The following is a 26,673-nucleotide window of genomic DNA, read 5'->3' as shown; positions in this document are numbered from 1 at the left end:
GCTGACCACAAAGGATATTGAGGAGATCCGCCAGCGTCCGATGCGGCACATATTATGAGATGGAGGCACCTCCATAGTGTACCCCCCCGTTCCACATGATATTGTATCCCCTCACTGTACTCCACTCACCTCCATAGCGGTCCCCCCCCCCCCCCCCCCCCCCCCTCCTCACTATATTCACACCCTATAAGGGTTTCTGTTTACCTTCCAGTTCCAGTTTCATTTTCTAGGTGCCAGTAGTATCATCTTTATTTTTTCATTTTCTGGTTTTTTATCCAGACATTGTATCAGATCCACCATGATGTAACTTTTTGGTCTCATGGGTCATTATGGCCTTTTGAAGACGTTAATATAACATTTCATTTCATTTCATTTCTCTCTCTCTCTCTCTTTTTCTTTTTCTTTTTCTTCTTTTTTCTTCCTTTTATTTGATTTTATTTTATTTTCTCTTTTTTGCCCTTTTCCACCCTCTCTTCCTTTCCTCCGCTTCCTTGCCTGCCTCTTCCCCTTGGTTCGGATTGCTCCTCATCTGGGTTCAAGTCGGCCGTTTTCTTCGATTAGCATCACGGCTAATCATTCTCCCTCGGCCGGGCGAACCATTGTTTTTTCCAAAGCTGAGCTCGTGGTCCTCTACGCCAAAATAGAGAAAGACTCCAAAACGACCCTCATTGCCAGAATCTTTGGATCTCACCCGTCCCGTCTCCAGGCTCGGGATTGGGTCTTGGTGGCTCTGCCCTCCAACCTCGCTCCACACTTTCGAGATGTCAGGTTGCTTGGAAGAGGTTTCTTCCAAGTGGATTTTGATTCTGAGGACGCAGCCTCAGAGGTTTTGAAGGGCTGCCCTTTGCCATTGGGCCCGAGGAAGATATTCTTTCTTCCCTACTCCAGCTATTTTGACCCTGTTGAGGAAGACCGGAACCGTTTCCCGATTACTCTCAGATTCCTAGGTCTTCCTCGCGCATATTGGCCTATGTTAGAGGCCATCGGGTCTGCCTTTGGACTGGTTCTTCAAGTGCCCCCCCTCCACGCCTTGCCGACATCTTCTGCCCAGGTGGTCACTGCCTCGGCGGATGCTGCCCCCAGGGTCATGGTTCTTGCCCGTGACATTGAGCTCTTTGAGGACTATGTTTTGCTTCTGGGCCCTTTGAAGCAACGTATGGAGATTGCAGGTAAACCCGATCAATGCCGGGTTTAACAACAACGGGTCACTTTGCTCGAGATTGTCCTCGGGCGCTCGAGGTCGCACGAGGCCTCGTAAGCGTGCTTCTCAGGCACCACCTCCCTTGGTTCCTCCCCGTCCTTCAGTCCGCAAGGTGTGGCGAGCTGTCTCTCACGCCCGCCCCTCTGGTGCGATTGATGGGAAGGCCTCCTCGGATCATGTACAGATAGATGATGTTTCTGGTCAGAGGGATGTGTCAGCTGATGCATCTTTGTAGAGAGATGATACCTCAGACCAGGATGATTTTGTTGAGTCGTCTCTACTTGGAGGGGGCGATATGCAGGATGTTCAGTGCAGTGGGGATCATGTATTGTAGGATTTTCAGGATGATGCCATCGCCCTTGATTCTAAAGGACCGGCTTCACCCTGCTGTTTACAGGAGGGTCTATGGATGTACTTTTGTTGCAGGAACACAAATTGGATAGATCTGTGTGGCAAAACTGGTAAGATGCTTTCTGGCCACACTTTCTGGTCCTCGGCAGTTGGGACTAGAGGGGGTGTTTGCATTTCAGTGGGGCAACATCTGTTATGCGTCATGTTATTGGGCATGATGGTATCATCCTTGCTAGAGCGCAGTGGATCTTGATCATGCATGAGGGTCAGAAATTGGGAATCTTGAATATCTATGCACCTAACGTGAGAGGTGAAAGGGTGGACACCATTACAAATGTCATTCCCCAGGTTGATCATTGGATAGTGGGAGGAGATTTTAATATGGTTGAGCAACGTTCTGACAAGAAGGGTGGACGCGAAGGGGGTTTACACCCTTTGGAGAGAACCTCATGGGAGAGGTTCACGCTTTCCTTTTCTGGCAAGGATCGCTAGACTAAGGATGACTTCCAGAGAAGGCCAAATTCCTTATCTTTCTTTTGGCATAACCGCACGAGCGGGGATGAGAGCATCTTTGCACATTTGGACAAGTTTTAGGTGGATGATTGGTCCTTGGACAAGGAGGCACCATTGCTATTATGCCTGGCACCACCAAATCCGATCATTGCCCCGTCATTTTGTGTCTCAGGGAGCCTGGGGCTCGCTCGGCCTCTCCCCGTGTCCGTATCCCTCACTCTTTATCTAGATGTTGACATCTCCCTTAAGATCAAAGAGATATGGAGATCTTGTGGCGGTCCTGATCCTCGTCATAATATTGCACTAGCTCTTGAGAGGACCAGCCATCGTTATCATAGCACTGCCTTGTCCAAGAAGGAGGAGGCTCTGGACAAGGAGAGAGCTATTAGGCATAGGATTGCTGCTCTTCAAAGGGAACATGAAAAGCATCCACATGCGTCTTGGATTACAGACCTCTTGACCACAGTTAGAGCAGAGCTGCAGTTGGCCATGGACAGGAGGGCTGAGTTCGCCTTTCATGCGAACGAGGCTTTTTGGACTCAGATGGGTGGCACATGCAACAAAGAGTTTTTTTCAGCACACATGCCTTCCCATAGCAGGGATTCTGTGAGGTACTTGCAGGATTCACAGGGTGAGGTTCAGATTGAGCTTGATAAGGTGAGGGGTATTGCTTTACATTTTTATCGGTCTTTGTTGACTGCAGAGGTGCCCTCTCCTCAGAGAGATGTGGCACGGCAGAAAGTTTGGGAGTGCATGCCCAGGCTCATTACAGATGCTGTGTTCTTCCCTGGATGCCCCTTTCTCGAAGGATGAATTCCTTCACGCACTGCATGCTCTTTCCAGTGGTTCATGCCCAAGGGATGATGGTCTTTCTCTCGCCTTCTTTATTCTTTTTTGGGATCATATTGGAGATGCTATCACTGTTGCCCTTCAAAAAATGTGGTTGTCAGGTATGATGCCTCCAAGAGTGGGGACAAGACTGACATCAAGCAATGGAGGCCCATCACCCTCCTTGGATTTGCATATAACACATCTTATCTAAAGCCTTGAGTATAAGGTTGCAGCCGATTCTCCAAAGGACCATCCATGATACCCAGAATGGGTTCCTCCAAGGAAGGAGTATATTTGATAACATCTTTTCTTTCTGGGAAGCTGTCAAGTGGGCAAAGTCTAGTCAGCAACCTCTTGCCATTCTTTTGCTTGATTTTGAAAAAGCTTATGACAGAGTGGATTGGGATTTTTTGGAGGGCACACATGGGGTTTTCCCTAAACTGGATTAGAGGGTTGTCCTGCCTATACAGGGAGGCTCATAGCACTCTGTTAGCTTGTGGGGGCAACGGTGAGCGTTTTCAGATTTCCCGTTCAGTGAGGCAGGGCTGTCCTCGCCCCTTTACTGTACCTCATTGTAGCTGAGGCTACGAGCAGGTTTCTTCGGGCTGCCCCTCGTGTTGTGGGTCTCAGGCTGCCTTTATGGAGGAAGAGTTTTTGGACTCTAAGTTAGCAGATGATACGGCGTTGTTCCTTGAGGCTTCACATGCTTGTTTATGTGCTTTCCGGACAGCCTTGGAGGCCTTTTGTTTGGCGGAAGGAGCTAATATCAATTGGCATAAGTCAGTTGGTTTTTGGATAAGTGATTCTCCTCTTGCAGATTGGGGTAGAGATGTTGGTTTTACTTGGATTGAGAGAGGATGCTCTGCCAGATACCTTGGTTGTCAGGTGGGCGTTGACATCTCCCCTGCACAACAGTTTGCTCCAGTGCTCTTAAGCATTAAAAGCAAACTTCATCACTAAAGTAGGAGGAAGCTCGACTTGGCCTCTAGAGCTTTGGTGGGTAACCAAGTTTTGCTAGCCATGGCTTGGTTTATCGCTTCGTGCTGGATTTTTCATAAGGGCTGCATTGGCCAGCTTGGTCGCCTTATTCGGAACTTTCTTTGGTCAGGGCTTGATGGAAATGCAAACACCAGGGCTAGAGTTGCTTGGGAAACCATTATCAGGCCTAAGCAGGAAGGGGGATTGAATATCATTGACCCCGAGGTGCAATGTAAGGCTTTGCTTTGTAAGCTTGTTGTTAGGGGCTTTCTTCCAGGCACTGAGAAGCCGTGGAAGGACTTTCTCATGCAGCAGATCACAAAGCGTGTCCTTGTTCGCGGAGGTGACTGGACTCTCAGCTCACGCTTTATTTTTTCGGATGCAGTTCACCGCTCCCCTTCGCACCCCCCTGGTTAGGTCCCTCCTACGGGCCTGGGACTGCTTGAGGAGTTTTTTGGTACACATCCCCTCGCGTTCAGCGGAGGAAGTTAACCGGCAGCCCATTCTGTGGAATGATTTGATCTTAGATGTGCATGGTAGGCCTCTTGGGGCAACTATGCATATTCTTTGGGCTGGCTCGGAGACCTTATGCCCCACAGTGCTGGTTTGGAAGAGGCTTCAGAGCCTCACCAAGGTACAGAGATTGGATTTCACGCAGCATTTGAGAGGCTCTAGCCGGAGGATTGCACAGATTGATGCAACCATTGCCAACCACTGGATTACTGGATCTTTCTTGGAAGGCCGTCATCATTCTTGGTTTGGGGTTTTTTCTGGGACAAGTGTTCCTCTTCAGGTTATGGGTCTCCCCTTGCCTAGGGAGGATGATGTACCAGTCTTTTTTTCTGTACAGGATGGATGGCAGCTGGAGAGATGTGACGTGCAGGACCTTATTGAGGGCCCCCAGATTCGTCCAGTCAGAGTTGTTGGCAGGTTAGGGAAGCACGTCTTTGTTGACCCCCCCCCCCCCCCCCCAAGGATGATCACAGAGAGTGTTAGCCTTTGGTTGTATGGTGGCTGCCCTATCAGACATTTGCATTGGGACCCCAGTGAGTGGGAGTGGAAGGATGCTTCTTGTAACCCTTTGAAAACATGCCTTTTTTCAGTTATACGGTGCAGAATGCCAGACATCTTATCTTGGGACACATTCAGAGTGTCCCTACTCTTAGACCCCATTGGGAATCTTACGGCATTTCGACTGACATTCAGAGGGTTTTTTAGCGGAGATTGTGGCATTCTTATAGGAAGCCACAGATTTCCTCCTTTATCTAGGTTTCTCTTCATGGTGGTCTGGCCACCAATCAGTGGAGGTCTGTTATTGGTGCTTGCCCAGCATGCCCTAGATGTGCAGGAGTTTCAGAGTCAGTTTATGCAGGGAAGCATAGAGGGTTTGGTCTGCGATTGCACCCCTCTTTAGTAGGATTAAGAGAGATGCTATCATTACTTTTGGTTCTATCATTTGGTTGACACAGTCTGGGCCTCAGCTGAGATTCGAGGGGACTGACAGGAGCTTGGCCATTATGGTTAGGCAAGGAGTTGCTCGCGATTTGCCACTTTCACACTTTTTCCCTCCGGCACAGAGGTTAGACAGCTCTCGGGAGATTATTGCTAGCATCTCAGCCTGGAATATCTAGAAGGCTAGATGCACCGAGTCCATTGAGGGTACTCCCGTTCTTGTTTCTCAGTGTCTTTGCAGGATTTGGAGTGATATTATTCACACCATTATGGCTACCTGGGCTAGAATCCAAGGATCTTCGAGAGCTGCGGAGAGGAAGCGCGGCCAGTTTATGAGAGAGTGGGACATTGGTATATTTTTCACATCCTCTCATTCGGGACCCTATTGGCAGCACAGGGCTCCTGATTGGTTGAGATCTCCACCATGCTTGGTGTGAAATCTCCATTTTGTAAAATTTTTTCATACTTAATAGAAGTCTCCTCTCTGGAGAGAAAAAAAAGTGAAGAAACAACAGCCGTAGGTTTGCAATTTTAGGGTTTTCATCTGCGTTTTAGGGTTTTTCCTGTGATTAGGGTTCTTCCCTGCTATTTAGGGTTTCCCTCTTCTTCCGTTTTAGGGTTTTGCCTTTTTTAGAGTTTCTATTGTGTATTTAGGGTTTCAGCTGTGTTGTCGCCCTTTGCTCTGAGCCAATCTGTAGGACCTCCCTTTGCAGCACCATCGATCCTCTGTGTCTACATTGGCAGCATGCCTATTCTCAGGTGTGGGAACCTCTGCTGGATCTCGCTTCTGTCAGCGTGCGCCGTGTAGCTCTCCTTCGTGCTGCCCGCCTTTGTGGTTGTGCATTCCTATTGCCCCTTTTTCTAGTCTTGCACATGGTGACCGCTGGTCTGGAACCGGGTTCCACTTCGGGTACCCCTTCTCCCTCTGCCCTCCAGGTCATTCTTTCGGAGAACGAGAGCGCAGTAGTTCACTCCCACATCGACTACTTTTGTGGTCTGCAGTTTATGGTCGTATAATTGGCCTCTGTCCCGCTCGGAGATTTGGACTTGGTTGTAGGCTTCTCTCGTCATCACCACTATCCGGATTGTCGAGGTTCTTCTCTTAGGTTGTGGGGTCTTCATGCTTCACCTTGTTGATGCAGAGGATGTGACTCCTCTTCTCAGTCCATGTCCATTGGTAGTTACTGATAGGCTGATATGCCTCATTCATTGGTGCCAGGGCTTTTCGTAAGCTGACTTTGACCAGCGCCTTAAGATTTCCATGCCACCCTGTCACCCTTCAATTCCCTGGTCTTTCTCTGGAGCTTTCTCCTGCTGTGAGACATATTGCTGCTTCCATTGGTGTTCCTTTATCACAATCCTTTGCTTCTACAGTGGAGGGTGCTCCTGCTGAGCCTGGTGCTCCACAGGTCAGGGTGGTGGTTGTTGATCCCTCACAGCTTCCACAAGTAGTCGAGGTATCAGCCCGTGGCAGCACATGGTCAGCCAGTGAGGATGGTGTTGACACGGCAGAGTGGCCAGTGCTTGCGATGTAACCAGCATGGTCATTTGGCGAGGGAGTGCCCCCGTTTTCCTCGACGACAGCACACTTCCGCTAGTCTAGACATGCAGCTTCACAGTTAGTCCCCGCCTTAGCCAGTTGAAGATCCGGAGGAAGGCGGCTGGCATGCAGAGACAGAGAGTCCACACTCACCAGCCAACAATCTCTTTCTAGCCTAGGCAGCAGGTGGCAGACCCTCAGCCTAGGCAGCGGCAGGCGGATGCCTACCCCTTAGGCACAACAGCAGCAGACAGTTGCTCCCCATCCGCAGCAACTCCCTGTCGCTTCTTTGACTGCGTAGCAGGCACCCTCAAGGACCAGCCTATTTATCTTGTTGCGGAGACAAAGAGAGGTGCGACGGTAGCAGATAGTTGCTCCCCATCAGCAGAAATTCCCTGTCACTTCTTCGACTGTCTTGCAGGCACCCTTGCAGGACCAGGCTATTTATCCTGTTGCTTACTCTTGCCCTTCAGCTCCCGCCTCTGCCCCCCTTCCTCTGCTCCCGCCTTTTTTCAGCAGCAATTTTATCTGGATTCAAGTTGGCCGCCCACTTTTCTTGATTGGTCTTATGGCTTCTTCTATCGTAGCCAATCTCTCGTCATCCCCACTGGCCGGGAGAATCATCAATTTTTCACAAGACGAGCTCACCTCTCTTCAGCACGACATTGACCTTGAGGTCCAGACCACCCTTGTTGCGAGAGTTTATGGTCCCCACCCCTCTCGTTCGCAGGCCCGTGAATGGCTTCTAGCAGCTCTCCCCTCGGAGCTGATTGTGCACTTTCAGGATACTCGTTTGCTTGGTCGAGGCTTCTTCTAGGTGGACTTTCATTCTTCAGAAGCTACTTCTTAGGCTTTGGCTGGCAGCCCCTTTCCTCTTGGTCCTAGGAAGATTTTTTTCTTTCAGTACCAGGTGGGCTTTGATCGAGTGGTGGAGGATCAGTGCCTTATCCCGGTCTCACTACGGTTCCCTGCTCTTCCTCGGTCCTATTGTAAGCTTTTAGCTTCCATAGGTGCATCCTTTGGCCAGGTTCTAGAGGTACCAATCCTCCCGAGCTCTCCCGCCACAGCTTCCGCGGCCGTTACCACCACTCTTGATGGTGTACCCCGGGTCCTTGTGCTTGTTCCTGATCCATCGATTACTGATGATCATGTTATGCTTCAGAGACTTGACGGATCTCATTTCTGCCAGAGGATGGAGATTGTAGGAAGACCTGACCAGTGTCGGATTGTCGTCGACAGGGTCACATTGTTAGAGATTGTCCCAAATCGAGGGGCCATGCTAGGAGGTGGCGTGGTCCTGCCCATCAAAGGCCTTCTCCAAATGCCGAGACTCCAGTTGCTCCTTTGCCACAGCAGAACACACAACGTTGGGTTGTGGTTAGGGATGGTAGGCTCGGACCCTCGTACCTGCCCCTTCATCCACACCCTTTGTGGAGCACCCCAACTCCTCTGCAGCTCTTGCCTCACAGGATGTTGATCCTTCTTTGGAGGATGAGGCCTTGCAGGCACATGATCTGGATCCCTCATAGGAGGATGCTGCATCACAGCTACAGGATAATTGTACCCTTGAGGATGATGTTGCGCATTCGCATTGTCATGGTACCTCTCCAGTTCTGAGGACTAGCTCTGGCTTTTCCCTGGAGTGGGAGAGAGAGGTAAGGTTTACATCGTTAGATTTTCCCTCCCTTACCTATGCGAGACGTACTTCCGCTTCTAAAGGGGGTCCTTCGTCGACCACGAGATCTGGTCGTTCCTACTCTGAGTCCTTATGAGGATTGTCTCTTGGAACATTCAAGGTCGTGGGGGTTTTTTTCCGCATCGGCGGAAACAAATTGTAAAAACCCAGCTTCATTGTGTAGTCACAGGTGGACCTATGGATATATTGCTCTTGCAAGAGCATAAACTGGATGCTAGTCAGTGTGGGAGATGAGGCAAGCTTCTCTCGGGACACACCTTTTGGTCACCGGCTGTTGGTACCAAGGGTGGTGTTTGTATCTCTGTTTCAGCTTTGATCTTGCCTTGCATCATTGGACATGGCGTCATTTTGCCTGCGAGAGCGCAGTGGATCCTTCTTATGCAGTGTACTACACGCATTGGTATTCTCAACCTCTATGCTCCTAACCATAGAGGTGAGAGGATTGCCTTTTGGAAATCTCTCACTACATTGATGCCTCTTGCCAACCTCAAAAGTATCAAAGCAAACTGCTGTGCATAAGTAATATCAACCCCAGCCTGGCATCCCAAATATCTAGCTGTGCATCCTCTACTGATCCAAGTAAAACGAAGCTCTGCACCCCAAGCAACTCTCGGTGAGTCACTAATCCAAAAACCAACAGATTTGTGCCAATTAATGAGTTCCCTTGCTCCAAACAAAACTCTTCCAGTGCTACCCGGAAGGAACACACATAAGCATATGTGAGGCCTCCAAGAACATGGTTGTGTCATTAGCCAACTCAGAGTCAACAAGCTCCTCTTGGGCAACCTCAATCTAGAAATACCACCAGTGGAGCGGAGGAAGATGCTAAAGAGCAACCCCATTGTACTGAGTGACAACTCTGAAACCGCTCTCCTCTATCACCGCAAAAGTGAGCACACTACTGTGGGCATCACGATACATGCATGAAACTCCTTTGATCCATCTTTGAGAGAAACCCATATGGCTAAGAGTATTCCAAGGAAGTCCCAATGCACTCTATCATAGGCCTTCTCAAAATCCAAGAACAGAATGGCTAAAGGCTGATTGCTCGCTTTGGCTTGTAAGCTATGGTATCATCGGTTTGCTCACTCAAATTTGTCAAAGCTTCGTGATATTCATGGTCATGATCTTGTGAGAGGTATGGACCTCAAATCTCACCCGCATATGGGGATATGTGAATATTGTGCTCTAGGCAAACATCATCGTAAGCCATTTTTCATTTCTCTTGAGTGTCTAATATTCTCTCGGGTTCATGTGGAAGCGATTGTGTATCAATGAGTTCTGCGATTTCATCAGCTGTATCTGAGTCACCCAGTTTCTTTTTTAACTTACTCACACGAAATATTGGATGTACCTTACTAGTGGCAGGCAATTGGAGTTTGTAAGCCATATCTCCTATCTTTTTCAGTATTGTGAAAGGTCCACAATACCTAGGTGATAGCTTGGGACAAGGTCCAGTCTTCATGGTCTCAGATTGTTCAGGCACTCTTAGGTAGACTTGCTCTCCTTCCTCAAATGCAAGAGGTCTCCTATGTGGGTCGGCATAAGCTCTAGCTCTGTCTTGAGATTTTCTAATACTGCTTTTAGCAAGTCGTAACATTTCACTCATATCCTCAAGAAAATCTTTAGCTGCTTGAACCTTCTCCTTTTGCAGTCCTACTGCATAGGGAGCTCTAGGCTGGACCAATCGACTCGAATACGCCTTTCTCCAACGATTCAACTAACCGAGTTAGTTGCGTTTTCATGGTATCGAGAGTTGCCATAAAGGTACGTAATTGCATCTCTATGCTATTTAGCTGTGCTTCTAATTGGTCATGTTGCAAACGGGTAGGCACCTCACCTTCCCAATTCCATTCAGTTTCAGTTTCTGGTGCGTCTGGTTCCATCATGTGTTGGTCTATAACATTATTTTCCTCAGTTTGGTGTGTCTTGGATCTATCCCTCTCCATGTTTTATGACAAAAACACTGGAATTGAAAAGGAAAGTAAAACTAGCTATTCACAAGCTACTAACAGATGTACAAAATTCACACTTTCCTGTTAACGTCACTCACGGCCAAGGAGGGGGTCTTCAGTCTGGTACTGTTGTTGATGTCCTGTGCTGAGCCACTTGCAGAACTTTGAACTTTGAAGTAAATCTCAACGACCTTCTCAAATGTAAACTATCCACCCACACCGGGATGGATTTCTGCCTGAGGCCCAAAACCTCAACACAGCCAACCACTTGACGATTCACCTCATTCACCGCGTCACCAACAGTCGTCCCAGCACTCACACCAAAACAGCGGCTGCGGCTTTGGACTGCACCCGTGTCTAGGGCAAGTTGATGGTGGCAGCCGACTTGTTGGGCTATGATGGCAGCCTTCATGGGCTTTACACAGCAGTGTGAGAGTGATCAAAAAGAAGAAGCATGGCGCGGCTGCACAGCGACTCCCCTCTCACCAGAACAATCGTGCAGTCCTTCCTTCGTTTTCTAGACACAGGGGTGTGTGTGTGTGTGTATTCATGCCACTTCTTCGTGGGTGTTGGCAGCTGGATAAGAGGGCGAGATGAATGCGCGGGGAATCTCTAGAGGTCGTGACCTGCTTTGATAACAATAATACATCAGCAATAAACGTAGTCGGCTAGACGTCTGTTGCTTGCACAAAGAGTGCTCTCATCTTTCCACCCAACTGCGCTCGACTTTCCAGTGTGTTCGTGTGCTTCTCGACACTCACTCCTTTTTGCCATACTTAGCAAGTGATGGCATTCACATTGGCCTAGGTTCATGCACTTCACGTGCTTATTGTACCGAGCTCCCCTAAACCCCGTGCACACGCGTACACGGTCCTCTCTCTGTGTGTTTCCCCGTCTTGACTATTAGCGACATCACATGGTTGCTATCTGATGCTCATCGCCTTAGCAAGAATCTTATATGCAGTCCCAAGTAAGGTGATAGGTCTCCACTGGCCAATCAATGTCTTATCCCCGCTCTTAGGAATAAGATAAATAAGCCCCTCAGTGAGAGAAGAAGGCATAGAGCCTGTGTCCCACATCTCTTGAAGACCCAATGTGATCTCAGCCCCAATCTCATCCCAAAAAGTAATGAAAAAAAAAGGGGAGAGGCCATCCTCCCCTGGACACTTACCATGAGGTAAGGCATGAAGAGCATGACTAAACTCTTGCATAGAAAAAGGGGCATCCAGAGCAGCACACATCTCCTCCGTGATCAAATGTGGCAATGCATTCCAAACCTTCCTCTATGCCTTGTGTCTCAAATCAAAATGCGGCTCAGCACTAAGAAGCTGGCGATAGAAATCAGTGGCAATCTGTCTAACCATAAGAGGATCTGAGTGAAGAGTGCCATGTGAATCCTGCAACTACATGACCCTATCTCCGGCATGAGATGGACAGTGAGTAGCAAAGAAATGTCTGTTGCATCTGCCACTCATCTAGGTCCAAAAGGATTCCTGGGCATGGTAACGGTACTTCGCACGCTGCTCAAGAGAGTGATTAAGCTATACCCTAACAGTACATAAAGAACCTGCAACCCATTGAGCATGAGGATGTTTCTCATGCTCTTTCTGTAAAGTAGCAAGTCTACGTCTAATAGCCCTTTGTAAATCCAAGGCCTCTTGCCTCTTAGAAAGGCCACGTGTGATAAAAGTCACTAATATCATAGAGAGCAGAAGGTAGGCTTTGAGAGGCCTGTGAGAAATCATGAGATCTCCAAATATTAAGCATACAACGTGATAGCTCTACATCTGAAAAGAAATGATCAGGGATGAGTACATGGGGTGTTGATCCATGGCAATTTGGATCTCTAATACATAAAACCACTGGGCAATGATCTGATTTAGAAGTGCCTGTAGCAATAAAAGTATGCCCACCTCTGTCAAGCACCCAATCATCCACATAAAATCTGTCATCCCTTCTCATGTTAGACCATGAATAAAGAAGAGTGGATGGTCTCTTCAAAATGTCATCCTCATGCCAACAATCTCTGCCATGAATGGAGAGTACAAACCTCTCCCAAGACGCTCTTTTAAGAGGATGCACCAAGCCCTCATGTCCACCTCTTTTATCCATTGGGATCTCAACCATGTTAAAATCCCCACCAATAATCCAGTGGTCGGCAAGTGGCATCAGCGTAGTGAGAGATTTGCAGAAGACAATCCTCTCACCTCTATGGTTAGGAGCATAGAGGTTGAGAATACCAATGCGTGTAGTACCCTGCATAAGGAGGATCCACTGTGCTCTCGTAGGCAAAATGACACCATGTCCAATGATGCAAGGCAAGATCAAAGCTGAAACACAGATACAGACACCACCTTTGGTACCAATAGTTGGTGACCGAAAGGTGTGTCTCGAGAGAAGCTTGCCTGATCTCCCACACTGGCTAGCATCCACTTTATGCTCTTGCAAGAGCAATACATCCATAAGTCCACCTGTAACTGCACAATGAACCTGAGTTTTGACAATTTGTTTCCGCCGATGCGGAAAAAGTCCCAAGACCCTAAATGTTCCAAGAGACAATCCTCATAAGGACTCAGAGTAGGAACGACCAGATCTCGTGGTCGACGAAGGACCCCCTTTAGAGACGGAAGTACGTCTCACATAGGTAAGGGAGGGGGAAAGTCTGACGATGTAGACCTTACCTCTCCTTCCCACTCTGGGGAAAAGCCAAGGCTGGTTCTCAAAATTGGAGAGGTACCATGACAATGTGATTGCGCAACATCATCCTCAAGGGTACAATCATCCTGTAACTGTAATGTAGCATCCTCCTGTGAGGGATCCAAAACCTGTGCCTACAGAGCCTCATCCTCAAAAGAAGGATCAACATCCTATGAGGCAAGAGCTGCATAAGGGTTGGGGTGCTCCACTAGGGGTGCGGGTGAAGGGGCAGGTACGGGGGTCAAGGGTTCCTGCCATCCCTCCCTGACCACAACCCAACGCTGTGTGGTCTGCTCTGGCATAGGATCAATTGGAGTCTGGGCTACTGTAGAAGGCAGTTGATGGGTGGGACCACGCCGCCTCCTAGCATGGCCCCTCGATCTGGGACAATCTCTAGCAATGTGGCCCTGTCGACGACAAATCCGACACTGGTCTGGTCAGGTTTGCCTGCAATTTGGATGCTCTGGCGGAAATGAGAACGGTTAGGTCTCTGAAGCATAATACGGTCGTCAAAAATCAGTGGATCAGGAACAAGCACAAGGACCCGGGGTACACCATCAGAAGTGGTAGTAATAGCCGCAGATGCTGAGGCGCGAGAGCCTGGAAGGGCTAGTACCTCTAGAACCTGGCCAAAGGATGCCCCTATGAAAGCTAAAAGCTTCCAATAGGACCGAGGAAGAGTAGGGAACCGTAGTGAGACCGAGGTAAGGCGCTGATCCTCTCCCACTGGATCAAAGCCCACCTGGTATTGAAAAAAGAAAATCTTCCTGGGGCAAAGGGCTGTCGGCCAAAACCTGAGAAGTAGCCTTTTTTTTTCCCATAAAGGAGACTTCTATTAAGTATGAAAAATTTTACAAAATGGAGATTTCACACCAAGCAAGGTGGAGATCTCAACCAATCAGGAGCCCTGTGCTGCCAATAGGGTCCTGAATGAGAGGATGTAAAAAAAGATACCAAAGTCGAGCTTCCTCCTACTCCAGTGATGAAGTTTGCTTTTAATGCTTAAGAGCACTGGAGCAAACTGTTGTGCAAGGGAGATGTCAACGCCCACCTGACAACCAAGGTATCTCGCAGAGCAACCTCTCTCAATCCAAGTAAAACCAACACTCTACCCCAATCTGCAAGAGGAGAATCACTGATCCAAAAACCAATTGATTTATGCCAATTGATAGGAGCTCCTGCTACCAAACAAAACGCCTCCAAGGCTGTCCGGAAAGCACATAAGCAAGCATGTGAAGCCCCAAGGAACAATGCCGTATCGTTTGCTAACTCAGAGTCCAAAAACTCTTCCTCCGTGCATAAAGGCAGCTTGAGACCCACAACACCAGGGGCAGCCCGAAGAAACCTGCTCATACTCTCAGCTACAATGAGGTACAATATAGGGGCGAAGGGACAGCCCTGCATCACTGAACGGGAAATCTGAAAACGCTCGCCATGCCCCCCACAAGCTAAAATAATGCTATGAGCCTCCCTGTATAGGCAGGACACCCCTCTGATCCAGTTTTGGGACAACCCCATGTGCCATAGTGCCCCCCAAAAATCCCAATCCACTCTGTCATAAGCTTTTTCAAAATCAAGCAAAAGAATGGCAAGCGGCTGCTGACTAGACTTTGCCCACTTGACAGCTTCCCAGAAAGAAAAGATGTTATCAAATATACTTCTTCCTTGGAGGAACCCATTCTGTGTATCATGGATAGTCCTTTGGAGAATCGGCTGCAACCTTATACTCAAGGCTTTAGCTAAGATCTTATATGCAGATCCAAGGAGAGTGATTGTCCCCACTCTTGGGGATAAGGTGAATCAGCCCCTCCGTGAGGTATGGCGGCATCATACCCGACAGCCACATTTCCTGAAGGGCAACAGTGATAGCATCTCCAATATGATCCCAAAAAAGAATAAAGGAGGGAGAAAGACCCATCATCCCCTGGGCATGAACCACTGGAAAGAGCATGTATAGTGCGTGAAGGAATTCATCCTTCCTCAAAGGGGCATCTAGGGAAGAACACATAGCATCTGGGCATGCACTCCCAAACTTTCTGCCGTGCCACATCTCTCGGAGGAGAGGACACCTCTGCAGTCAACAAAGACCGATAAAAATCTGAAGCAATACCCCTTACCTTATCAGGCTCAATCTGAACCTCACCCTGTAAATCCTGCAAATATCTCACAGAATCCCTACTATGGGAAGGCCCGTGTGCTGAAAAAACTCTTTGTTGCATCTGCCACCCATCTGAGTCCAAAAAGCCTCATTCGCATGAAACGCGAACTCAGCCCTCCTGTCCATGGCCAATTGCAGCTCTGCTCTCACTGTGGTCAAAAGGTCTGTAATCCAAGATGCATGTGGATGCTTTTCATGTTCCCTTTGAAGAGCAGCAATCCTATGCCTAATAGCTCTCTCCTTGTCCAGAGCCTCCTTCTTCTTGGACAAGGCAATGATAATGATGGCTGGTCTTTTCAAGAGCCAACGCAATATTATGACGAGGATCAGGACCATCACAAGATCTCCATATCTCTCTGATCTCAAGGGAGATGTCAGCATCTAGATAAAGAGAGTCAGGGATATGGACACGGGGAGAGGCCGAGCGAGCCCCACGCTCCCTAAGACACAAAATGACGGGGCAATGATTGGATTTGGTGGTGCCAGGCATAATAGCAAAGAAGCAGGTTGGGTGTTGTTTTCTACTTTTTTCAAAAAAATTCATAAAAATCAAAAACTTAAGGGACCATTGCCTCCTCTGTCCTGGGACCAATCATCCACATAAAATCTGTCCAGACATGCAAAGATGCTCTCATCCCTGCTCCTGCGGTTATGCCAAGAGAAAGATAAGGAGTTTGGCCTTCTCAGGAACTGATCCTCAGTCCAGCAATCCCTGCCAAAGAAAGAGAGCGTGAACCTCTCCCACGAGGCTCGCTCCAAAGGGTGTAAACCCCCTTCGCGTCCACCCTTCTTGTCACAAGGTTGCTCAACCATATTGAAGTCTCCTCCCACTATCCAATGATCAACCTCGCGAATGACATTTGTAATGGTGTCCCAAAAGGCCACCCTTTCACCTCTCACATTAGGTGCATAGATATTCAAGATTCCCAATTTCTGACCCTCATGCATGATCAAGATCCACTGCACTCTAGCAGGGATGATAACACCGTGCCCAATAACATGAGGCATAACAGATGTTGCCACTGAAATGCAAACACCCCCTCTAGTCCCGACAGCCGAGGACCAGAAGGTGTGGCCAAAAAGCATCTTACCAGTTTTGCCACACCGAGATCTATCCAATTTGTGTTCGTGCAACAAAATTATATCCATAGACCCTCCTGTAACAGCAGGGTGAAGCTAGTCCTTCAGAAGGCGCTTCCTACCACGGGTGGGAAGCCCTCCAAGGCCCTGAACATTCCATGAGACAATTCTCATGGAAGAGAAGAGGGTTTGACCCCCGATATAAGAAGACGATGGGCAGCCTGAGGACGCCTCTCATAATGCTGGAGGACGGGATAATCCACGGGGCAAAGTCCACTACATGCCCTTGTTCGAGGCCCTGCACAGTACCTCCATATGAAAGAAACATGTGCGCCCTGCGGGGCATCAAGGGCAATGGCATCATGCTGAACATCCTACAATACATGATCCCCACTGCCCCCGGCGGAGGGAGAATGATTAGCCATGATGCTAATCGAAGAGGAAGGCTGACTTGAACCCGGATAAGGAGAAATTCGAACCGAGGGGAAGAGGCAGGCAAGGAGGCGAAGGAAAGGAAGGGAGGGTGGACACACAGGGGAGGGGAGCTGGACACACAGGCAAAGGGATGAGCTACGCAGAGGGAGGGGAGCTAGACGCACAGGCAAAGGGATGAGCTGCGCAGAGGGATGAGGCAGAGGAATGAGGGGAGGAAGAGGCAGGGATGACCAGCGGAGGAGGAAGCATGGGAGGCGGAGGAAATGTCTGCTACGCAGAGGGATGAGGTGGAGGAATGATGGCGGGTAGAAGTAGGGGCGAACAATGGAGGAGGATATATGGGAGGTAGAGGAAGGGGCGACACAGGCACAAAGGCGAAGGGGCGCAGGCAAGGTTTGGGGAGCTTACGCGGTCATTCGCGCCCTTAGAAAACAGCTTTAGTCTCTAGATATTCAACCAATGATCTTTGAGATCATGTACTCTGAGAAGTAGCTTTTGGTGTAGGCACCGTCTATGATGTAAGGATCCGCGATGTGCCCAACTGGATAGCTCTCTCAACTAGAGTCCCATGGGGCGCCCACTGTTGGGCTGTCGGCTGTGTGTCATCCCGAGTAGTCCCTCTAAAGAAGTCAGTAATCTGTCTCTGTGTGGACTCCCCGCCAGTCGGTCATCTGCTCCTCATAATGGACTCTCTGAGCCTTCGGATCTCCAGGAGATAAAAACCCAAGCATCGCTGATCACAATAGTCCATGACTCTAGCCAGTGGTCCAAATCCCTCTTTGAAAAGGCAATGGTAGCGCCCTCGAATCTCATAATATGCTGTGCAGCGACAGATGTAGTGCTCCTCCGTCTCTGGCTCTATCCAACAAATCAGACATATCCTGTCCCCTAGAGGTATGCCTCTAAATCTGCATGTCTCTATCTCTAACTGATGTGAAGAGGTGCGGATCTGCCCAATGGCGCACCTCAATCCATGAGACAAATGGGTATCCATGTAGCTCAGTCTAAGTATAAAGCCATCCTCAGTGGTGTGGAGAAGATGGTCTCTATAGAAAGCCATCTTCGTCCCTAGCTCCTGTGAGGGCTCTAGCCATGTCCTCCTAGTGTCCAACTGAATGAGGTCCTGTCTGATGACTCTACTAATCTCAGAATGTGTCAAGGTGAAAGAGGGTGCCTCTACAGAGTACTGGAAGGGTGGAAGTCTGTCTAAGCTGAACCCGTGGAGCTCAAACCAGGATGCTATCTACGCATACCAACATGAAGTGTCTCCCTCCATGGCTAGCTGATGAGAGGACTCTAAAGCAAGTCGTGCATACCAGTGTCGGGGAAGCTCCCAAGTGCTATGAATAAAGGACACTGATCTGGCAAGAGCCTCGACTACGATCGGTGGTGCTCCCATCTCGGCTCGGATAATCTCATGGGTACCGAGGCCTTAGCCCGAATCATCCTGGAGATCATGGACACAAGAAGTCTCTCCATCGATCTCCATCCATCGTATGTGCGTCCTAATCGACTGTGACAATCTAGGCTAGGCCCCCAGATCTGTACTCCATATAGCATAGCCGATGTGACCAGCGTGTCACTGGGCTCCTCTGTCCCCTCGTGTCCCAATATAATCAGAGATCTCATCAATGTATAGTCCAAATAGAGTTGGAGAGAGCGGGCAGCCCTGTTTCACCCCTATAGTGGAGTGTACTGGCTGGGAGAGACCCTCTGAAGTCCGCACCTGCCCAACTACTGTCTCATAAAGACTTAAAGTGCCATAATACCCCAAATGAGCTCACATGGAACCCCCAAGTCTTGCAGCCTGCGCATCAGTCTAGCTCTGGGCACTGTGTCAAAGGCCTTGCGGAATGCAATCTATTGATGGTCCTCCTCACCATCTCTACTGTGAAGAAGGTAGAAGTGGGTGGACAAGGCTCTGGAGGATTCGGTAGTGGTGGCTGCTCTGGTACTGTGTAGAGGGAGGCTGCATACTCGCCCCATGTATCTGGAGAGGTAATGGCCGGAGGCGGGGGGTGCACTCTAAGCAATCTCCAGGCCTCCCAGAATCCTGACTCAAAAACAACTGATAGATGTCTCTCTCCAGCCGAGCTAAGAATGCTCTCTTCTTCCGCCGAATGAGGGATCGGAAGATGATGCGTGACTGTCTATATGTAGTAACACCTGTGGGGGGCCACCTCTCTGTAGCCGGGCTCTGAGCTCCCTACAGTCATCATCATACCAACTATTCTGGGGCATGCTCCCAGGACGTGGTCGTACTGTGGGCTGCGTGTGTGGGAAGAGGGAGAGAGGGTGTGTAAGAGAGAGGGAGAGAGAGTGTGTGTGAAAGAAAGGAAGCTGTATTAAACGTCTACAAAAGGCCAAAATGACCTATGAGACCAAAATAGTCCATCCTCATCATCTGGATACATCATCAAGATTCAACGGTACAAAGTAAAATGAAATGAACCGGTAGAGTATAGAGAGAGCTCCAAAAGTGGGTATAAAAAACATCATCATCCTAGTGTGTTTGAACTTTGAACTTTGAACTTTGGGTCTTGAGAAAGGCTTAAGGGAGGGAGGGAGAGAATGAGGGAAATGAAATGAAATGAAATGAAATGTTATATTAACGTCTTCAAAAGGCCATAATGACCTATGAGACCAAAAGTTACATCATGGTGGATCTGATACAATGTCTGGATTTAAAAAAAAAACCCAGAAAATGAAAAATAAAGATGATACTACTGGCACCTAGAAAACGAAACTGGAACTGGAAGGTACACTATGGAGGTACCTCCATCTCATAATATGTGCCGCATCGGACACTGGCGGATCTCCTCAATATCCTCTGTGGTCAGCACCCTGACTGGGTGTCCCGCATGCCTCGCAAGAATAATCCGAATCTGCCGCTGCAACCTCCGTCTATGCTGGGATGCCCTCCTCCGTAGTCGTGGGCGTCTGGACCACCCAAGCTCAATCGCACGATCAATCGGTGTACCCCTGGTGTGGGCGGTATCCATGTCCTGCTGCTGCTGTGGTCCATCTGGCGCAGTGATGGCTGGACTAAAGAAGTGAGAGAGTGTGTGTGAGAGGGGCTGCCTTGGGCCCTTAAAGCCCCTGTCTAAAGACTCACACCAAAATAAAAAATAAAAAATTATGGACGCCTCGATCAGGTAGTCGTACGCCTCGAACGCCTTGAACTATTAGAGGCGCCCCTCGTAACAACTATGGCTGTGGGAAGATGAAGAGCGGAGGTGGGTGAGCTTGGACTCTGTATCCTGCAAATGCTGCTCTAATGTGGAGACCTAAGCTTGGAGATTGCAGATGGTATCCACAACGTGGCGGGTGTGATCCCACTGACGACGGCGATCACTAGACAGCTCGAAAATATAGTTGGTGAGATATGCCAAGTAGATGTGAAGATCCGCCAAGAGGTTGTCGAGGCCCTGAACGATGCAGCGAGCTTGACTAGGATGTGGCACTGAGAGCTGCTCGGGGGGGGGTCGGAAAATCGGAGGCATGGAAGATCTCCCGCAGAAATGTCTGAGGCACTGTATGAGAATGGTGAATCAGGAAGCTCGATGCGCTCCGTGTCCTCCTCTCGATCAACACGGAATATCACCTCGTGTGGGAGCATGCAGTGATGGCCCGCCAGTGGTGATCGTGGAGGTGCCTGTAGAGATGGTGCAATCACCATCGAGGGTGTCCACCACTACAGCGGTTCCGTCGATGGCCATTACAGATGCTGACGTAGAAGCCTGGGCCGTGGAAGGGGCCTGACACAGCACCCGGAGGAAGTGAGCGATGGAGTGTTGGTAAGGTACAGGGTGGCGAGGTAAATCGTGAGCCATCTCTTGAGAGAGAGAGATTGGCAACAAGGTAGACGAAATAAATGAAGGAGAACTTTCTGAAAGTTTTTTTTTTGCTCTTTTTTTTTTTGGGGGGGGGGGGGGGGAGGGGGGGCTGTTGCGCAGGAGGGTTGTAGAAGCAAGGGGGGGGGGGGGGGGGGGGGGGGGGGGGGGGGGGGGGGGGGACGGCTGTTGTGCAAGAGGGTTGAGGAAGTCGAGCAAGGGGGGGCTGTTGTGCAGGAGAGGTGAGGAGAGAGAGGGTAAGAGGGCGAAAGACTTTAGTGTAGGAGGGGGTGAGGGTGAGAGCGGGCCGCGAAAGGGGATAGTGATGGCCGTGTAGGAGGGTGGAGGGTGAGAGATTGGCGCGAAAAGGGGGGGTGGTGTGTATAGCTGAGGGGGGTAGGTGGAGTAGGTAGCCAAGAGGGGGGGTTGAGGGTGAAAGAGGGTAAGGGGTGGTGGACTGCCACATAGGGGGAGGGTGATGGTGAGAGAGGGCCGCAAAAAAGGGGGGAGGGGGTGATGGTGAGAGAGGGAAAAAGGCGGAAGCGACGGCCGCATGGAAGGGTGAGGTGAGGGGGAAAGCCGCGAAAAAAGGGGGTTGAGGGGGGTCGAAGGGGGGGAAGGAATAGCCGCGAAGGGTGGGAGGTAGGCGAGGGAAAGAGTTGGCGCAATGGCAGGGGGTGAGGGTAGGAGAATGAGCGAAGGAGCGAAGCAGCGAAGGGAAAACCGGTGAAGCCAGCGGGAGATGTTGCAGATCAGTGCAAGTTAATGAACCTGTGGGTGGCTATCATGGGGCAGAGGACCTACGGCTACTTAGGTTGAATAAAACGAGCGAAGGGGAAAATCAGCGAAGAGGCTAGGGTGTGGAGGGGTTGGTAAGGTTATGTTGATGCAGAGGAAAAAGGGGAAGGGGGGGGGGGGGGTGCTAACAATCGAGGGAGAGGGGGGAAAGGCATCCGTGAGGGAGAAATGAGTGGTTGGGATGGAGAGAATGACCGCCACGATGGGAGGTAGGGGTTGTCCACCAAGATGGAGAGGATGGCTGCGACACTTATGAGCGGGGCACACAATCGATGAAGGGGGTGGGCAGCCCATGAAGGGGCGACGGTGAGAGAGCGTCCGTGAGGTGAGGGGGGTAGAGATGGGATGAAGGCCGCGGAGGATGTCCTCCAAAGGTGATGGGCGAAAAACCTTGAGGATGTTGTGGGCGAGGATGTCCGCCCAACAAGGATGTCCCGTGGTTTGAGGGTGTCCCAAGGAGAGGATGTCCACTAGTGAGGACATCATAGTTACCGCAGAACGGGAACGTTCCGGGAACGTCGGATGCTAGAACAGGAGCGGGAACGGGAACAGGAGCGGATCGGGAACGTCGGGGAACGCCACGTCATATGAGGAGGGGCCAAGAGGAGGTAGGGAGAGTGTGGGGCAGCCAAGAGGAAGGGTGGAGTAGTAGGTGGAATGGAGAGTGTGGGGCAGCCAAGGGGGCAGCCAAGAGGAAGGGTGGAGTGGTAGGAGAGCAAGTTGCAACTCGGCAAAGGGGAGAGCACTCAGGCTTCAGCAAATGGCAAATAAACAGCCGCAGCAGCGACAAAACATGTCGTCGCCGCCGCCGCCGCGCAGAGACAGTCAAGCCGGAACGCCTGGAACGCGCGTTCCGCCCTACGTTCCGGCATTTCGGGAAACGTTCCGCCACGTTCCACGGTAACCTGGGCGTTCCGAGCTCCGATTGCGCGTTCCGGGAACGCGGCATCTTCCAGACCGGCATTCCGGCGTTCCAGGAAGGCGGAACGCCGTTCCGTGGTAACTATGGAGGACATCCCTTGGTGAGGATGTCCCAAGGGAGAGGACATCCACTAGTGAAACTAGTGAGGTGAGGTGGCGAGGATGTCCCAAGGTTGAGGACGTCTGACGACAAGGATGTCCCACCGGGCGTGCCAAATTTTAGTGTACCTGTAGAGCAAGGCTGGCTGCCCGGCACACTACGTGGTGGCTCTTCTCTGGACAGTATGTCCAGAGTCCTTGATGCTCACGGCGCAACAACACAGATGACACTATGCAGAGGGACACAACACAAGAAGAGACGAGACTGGACGGAATGAAAACGCTTGCACTACTCAGAACACTGATACATGTCCTTCACTGTACTGTGCACACTCAGCAGAGGTCATAGTGAAGAGGATGACATAACACAAGCTGATGATAGAACAAGGGGGTACAAAGTGGTATGAAGGATGAGCATAAGGATGTCCTCCAAGATGGAACGAGGAGCCATATATGCCAAAGGTCGAGTCGGTAGCATCTCCCATCTTTGGTGGAAGCTGTGGGTGGTAGCGTAGCCTTTGGTGGAATCTCCTATCTCTGGAGATGCAGTGGAGTGTCAATCGGTGGCGTCAGTGCCATCCGGTGCCGTTGGAGCCTTCAATGCACCTCCTTGTGTCCGTTGTGTGGTGCGTCTCCACTTGATGATCCCAATGCTTGGCGCCTCAGTTGACTCACTGCCACACCGACACTTTGCGGTGGACGGTCCATGCGGTGGATAGTCCGTTGCGGTGGATGGTCCATGTGGGTACCCTTGGTGGCTACAGGTGGCCCTTGGAGTTTTGATAAGGAGGCTGCAGTGGACTTCTGACTGGCCTGCCCCGTTAAAGGTGGTGGTTTTTGTTATCAGGAAAGTGGGCACGGCTCTATCCCTCATAGCTAGGTCTGATTCCCCTACGCTCCGCCTTTTTCTCCCAGAGTCCCATATTGTTCATTGGACACTAGACCTCACCCTATAGTATGTTAGAATGCAGTTAGCCCGCAACATTGGCAAGCGGTTGGGACCTTTCGAAGAGTAGGTGATGGAGGCTCTTACCCCTGATTGTTTTGGTCTTGTTGCTTGGAGATGGTCTGCCAAACGCTCCTTTCTACCGGTCATTCTCCGAGTGTGAGATTTGGGTCCCGCCTCCTTGCTCCCAGTCATGGAGTGCCGTTGCTGCAGCCAGACACTTTGCTATCACCACCCCTGCTCTCTTGCCTTGGTTGATGGCTGCTTATGAGACTCCTTTCTCGGTGCCTGGGGCCCCTCCCTTTCTCATGGTCCTTCTTGGAGGATGTGGAGTCTGATTCTTTTATAGATATTGCAGCCAAACGGCCGTGTCATTTTTTGTCTTTGCTGCCCGCACCTGCGCTCGTCGCTCTTGCAGGCAGCACACCTTACCTGGTTCCTCATATGTCTGCACTTAGTCTCTTAGAATATCAATGGTCTTCGTAGTCGTGTAGTTGGGGATGGTTGTCGGTCCAAGCTACGACTGCGATAGGAGCTAGATTTCAGGATTATAGGGCAGTTGGATGTTCTTTTACTACAGGAGCATCACATTTCCGATTCCCAAATCAATCAATATGGAAAGATTCTTGCAGGTCAGAGTCACACTTTTTGGGAGCCTTCCTTGGGGAGGAGCAGTGGAGTATGTATCTCTGTTGGTGATATATGGCTGAGCAGTGTGTGGCCATGGGACTTAGGTTGTTGGCAAAGCCATGTGGATTGTCCTACAGATTGGAGACACCAGACTGGGGATTCTGAATGTGTATGCTCCTACTGATGTGAGAGCTAGAGGGAAGTTTTGGACTGATATTGCTGCGTCCCTTCCTACCATGGATTCTTGGATTATTGAAGGAGATTTCAATAATCTTGAATCTCAGGAAGACTTGAGGGTGCAGTATCTGCATGGAGGGAGCCAGGCAATGGATTCTTTTGTTGGGATTGCAGTGGTGGCTGAGCAAGAAGGTTGGGATCGGTTGATGCTCTCAGCACATTGTTTGGATAGTTGGCATGAGACCTCCTTTCACAGACTTTCTGGTGGTCTAGCCTTCTCTTGGGGCTTTAGGCGGCAGGGCGGCAGGCAGCTAGAGAGATTGGATAGATTCTATGTAGATCACCGGCTGTTGCCAGAGGTGGCTCCATTAACATTCAAGCCCGGACCACTATGTTAGATCATGTGCCAGTTCATTTACTGCTTGACCCTCCCTCTGTGTCTGCCCCGGGGCAGCCTTGTAGGATCCCTGATAGTTTATTCCAGCGCGGGGAGGTCAAGGCCATGGGATAGAGATTGGACTAATACAGAGGATGTGGTGGAGAGGGTGGCCCAAACCTTGGTCGAGTCGAGCCGGATTTGTCAAGAGATAGCAGAGGCATGCAAGAGGAGTATGCAGGAGGAGGAAAGATCTATTAGGCAGTCTCTATCCTCTATCCAACGACTTCAGCAGCACTATCCTGGTGTTCCTTCTCTCAAGGATGACGAGATCCGTGTTAGAGCAGCTTTGAGTGCCATACTTGAGAGCAGATCTGAGTTCCAGTTTCACTCTTCTGCTTCATTCTCGGCCCGTAAGGGGGATTGAATGAACAAAGAGTTTTTTAGGACTCATGGACCGCGGCCTTGTCGACATCAGCTTAGGGCTTTGAGAGATTGCTAGGGCTCAGTCCGTACAGCACCAAATGAGGTTTTGGGCAGCCAAATTTGGTAAGCTGGCATCTTGGATACGAGGCTGCTCCGGATGATTTAGTTTTCCACAACAAGCATGGGATCTCTTCTCGCATGCATTTTTCTGATATCCCTCATCATGTTCTGCATTCTTAGGATCATTGAATAGCTCAGAGACCTTTAGTATCATAGGCGCTATTATTGTTTGTGCATTTGGAGGGCCAGATGTTGCCACACTCTTGGAGGAGAATCTTCTTCCACTCATCAGATTTTGGCAGATATTTGGTCCGACACCATTCACACGCTTCGTGGTGAATGGGACTATTTGATGACTCTCTGAGTTGTGGAGAGAACATTTCTTGGAGACTTGGAGTCATCACCAGATTTTCTTCCACTTGCAGGGTGGTACCCCATGGTGGAATTACATTCCTCCACAGTGGTTTATGTCCCGAATATCTTCTCTCTCCCTGAGATTTTGTATAGGTTTTGTTTTTTGGCATAAACTTTGCCTTTGGCTCTCGTGTAGATGCGAGAAAGGTTGAGTCAGAGGACATGGTTGATTTCTTGCCAAGAGAGACCCAAAAAGGTGCATCTGGGCTGTATTCAAACAGGGAAGGTGATCAATCTAGAGGCTATGTAGAGCAAGCCACCTGGTGATCCAAGAATACGAATGAGCTATGCCCCGCCTGTTCAAGCTACCTCTTTGACCAAAAATAACCTTAGGACTCTACTCCTTTGGACACTCACATAAATACAAAATGGCTTTTACATAGCCCCCCTTAGTCCCACATAATGGAGTCAAGATTGCCAGATGCCGCAGTTTTTCTTGAATAAAAAACCCGTAGCACCGTGTCTCTTAAAGAGGACCTTACAAATATGAGCTAGCCAGTACTGGTGCAATTACAAAAAGCAGGTGGCATGTTTTTTTTTTTTGCAAGAGCTTCTATCACGAAAGAGTGTGACCATGGTATTTTCTTAACATATACAACAGCAAGACCTTCATGGCATTTCCACTCTCCGGATTGATTATGACAGTGTCACTTCTTCTCCACACGTTTTAGTATGAGGCTTTTACAAGACTTTATCCTGAATTTTTGGGTAATTTGGTCATACTTATAGATGTAGAGGTGGAGCATTGATTTCTAACATGGAAATAACTAGCGCAGGGGAGGCAATGCCAGAAGGAAGGGCAGGGTGGCAGTATCACACAAGAAGGGAAGATGGAAAAAAGAGGTTTTGGGTGCAGGCAAACATGAGAGGAAAGTACATGTTGGGGACACTCGCCATTAATCTTTTGTATTGAAAGTTTCCAAATTTTTAGTGCAGAAACATTCTCAAAGTAATCTGACCTCCAGTTTGTGAGTTGTAAAAACGATATGATGCAAAAAGTTTCAATACAAGTTTCCACCTAAATAATTCCATTGTTGTGAGAATTTCATAATTTACAATTCAAACATGCATTCTTTTGAGAAAGAAAAATCCATGCTGTACATTTT

General features: G+C 49.6%; 1 protein-coding gene across 1 annotated transcript in view; it reads right to left on the bottom strand.

Annotated features, from left to right (window-relative positions):
• Window positions 1-26,673, bottom strand: part of LOC147612146 (intraflagellar transport protein 172-like) — a 262,153-nt gene that overhangs the window by 5,639 nt on the left and 229,841 nt on the right. The window lies entirely within an intron of this gene.

The sequence above is a fragment of the Cibotium barometz genome, chromosome 46 (assembly GCF_041138505.1).
Source record: "Cibotium barometz isolate CiBa-2024 chromosome 46, ASM4113850v1, whole genome shotgun sequence".
Lineage (NCBI taxonomy): Eukaryota > Viridiplantae > Streptophyta > Polypodiopsida > Cyatheales > Cibotiaceae > Cibotium > Cibotium barometz.
Note: the sequence above shows the minus strand (reverse complement) of the source record. Positions and strands in the feature narration are given on the sequence as shown.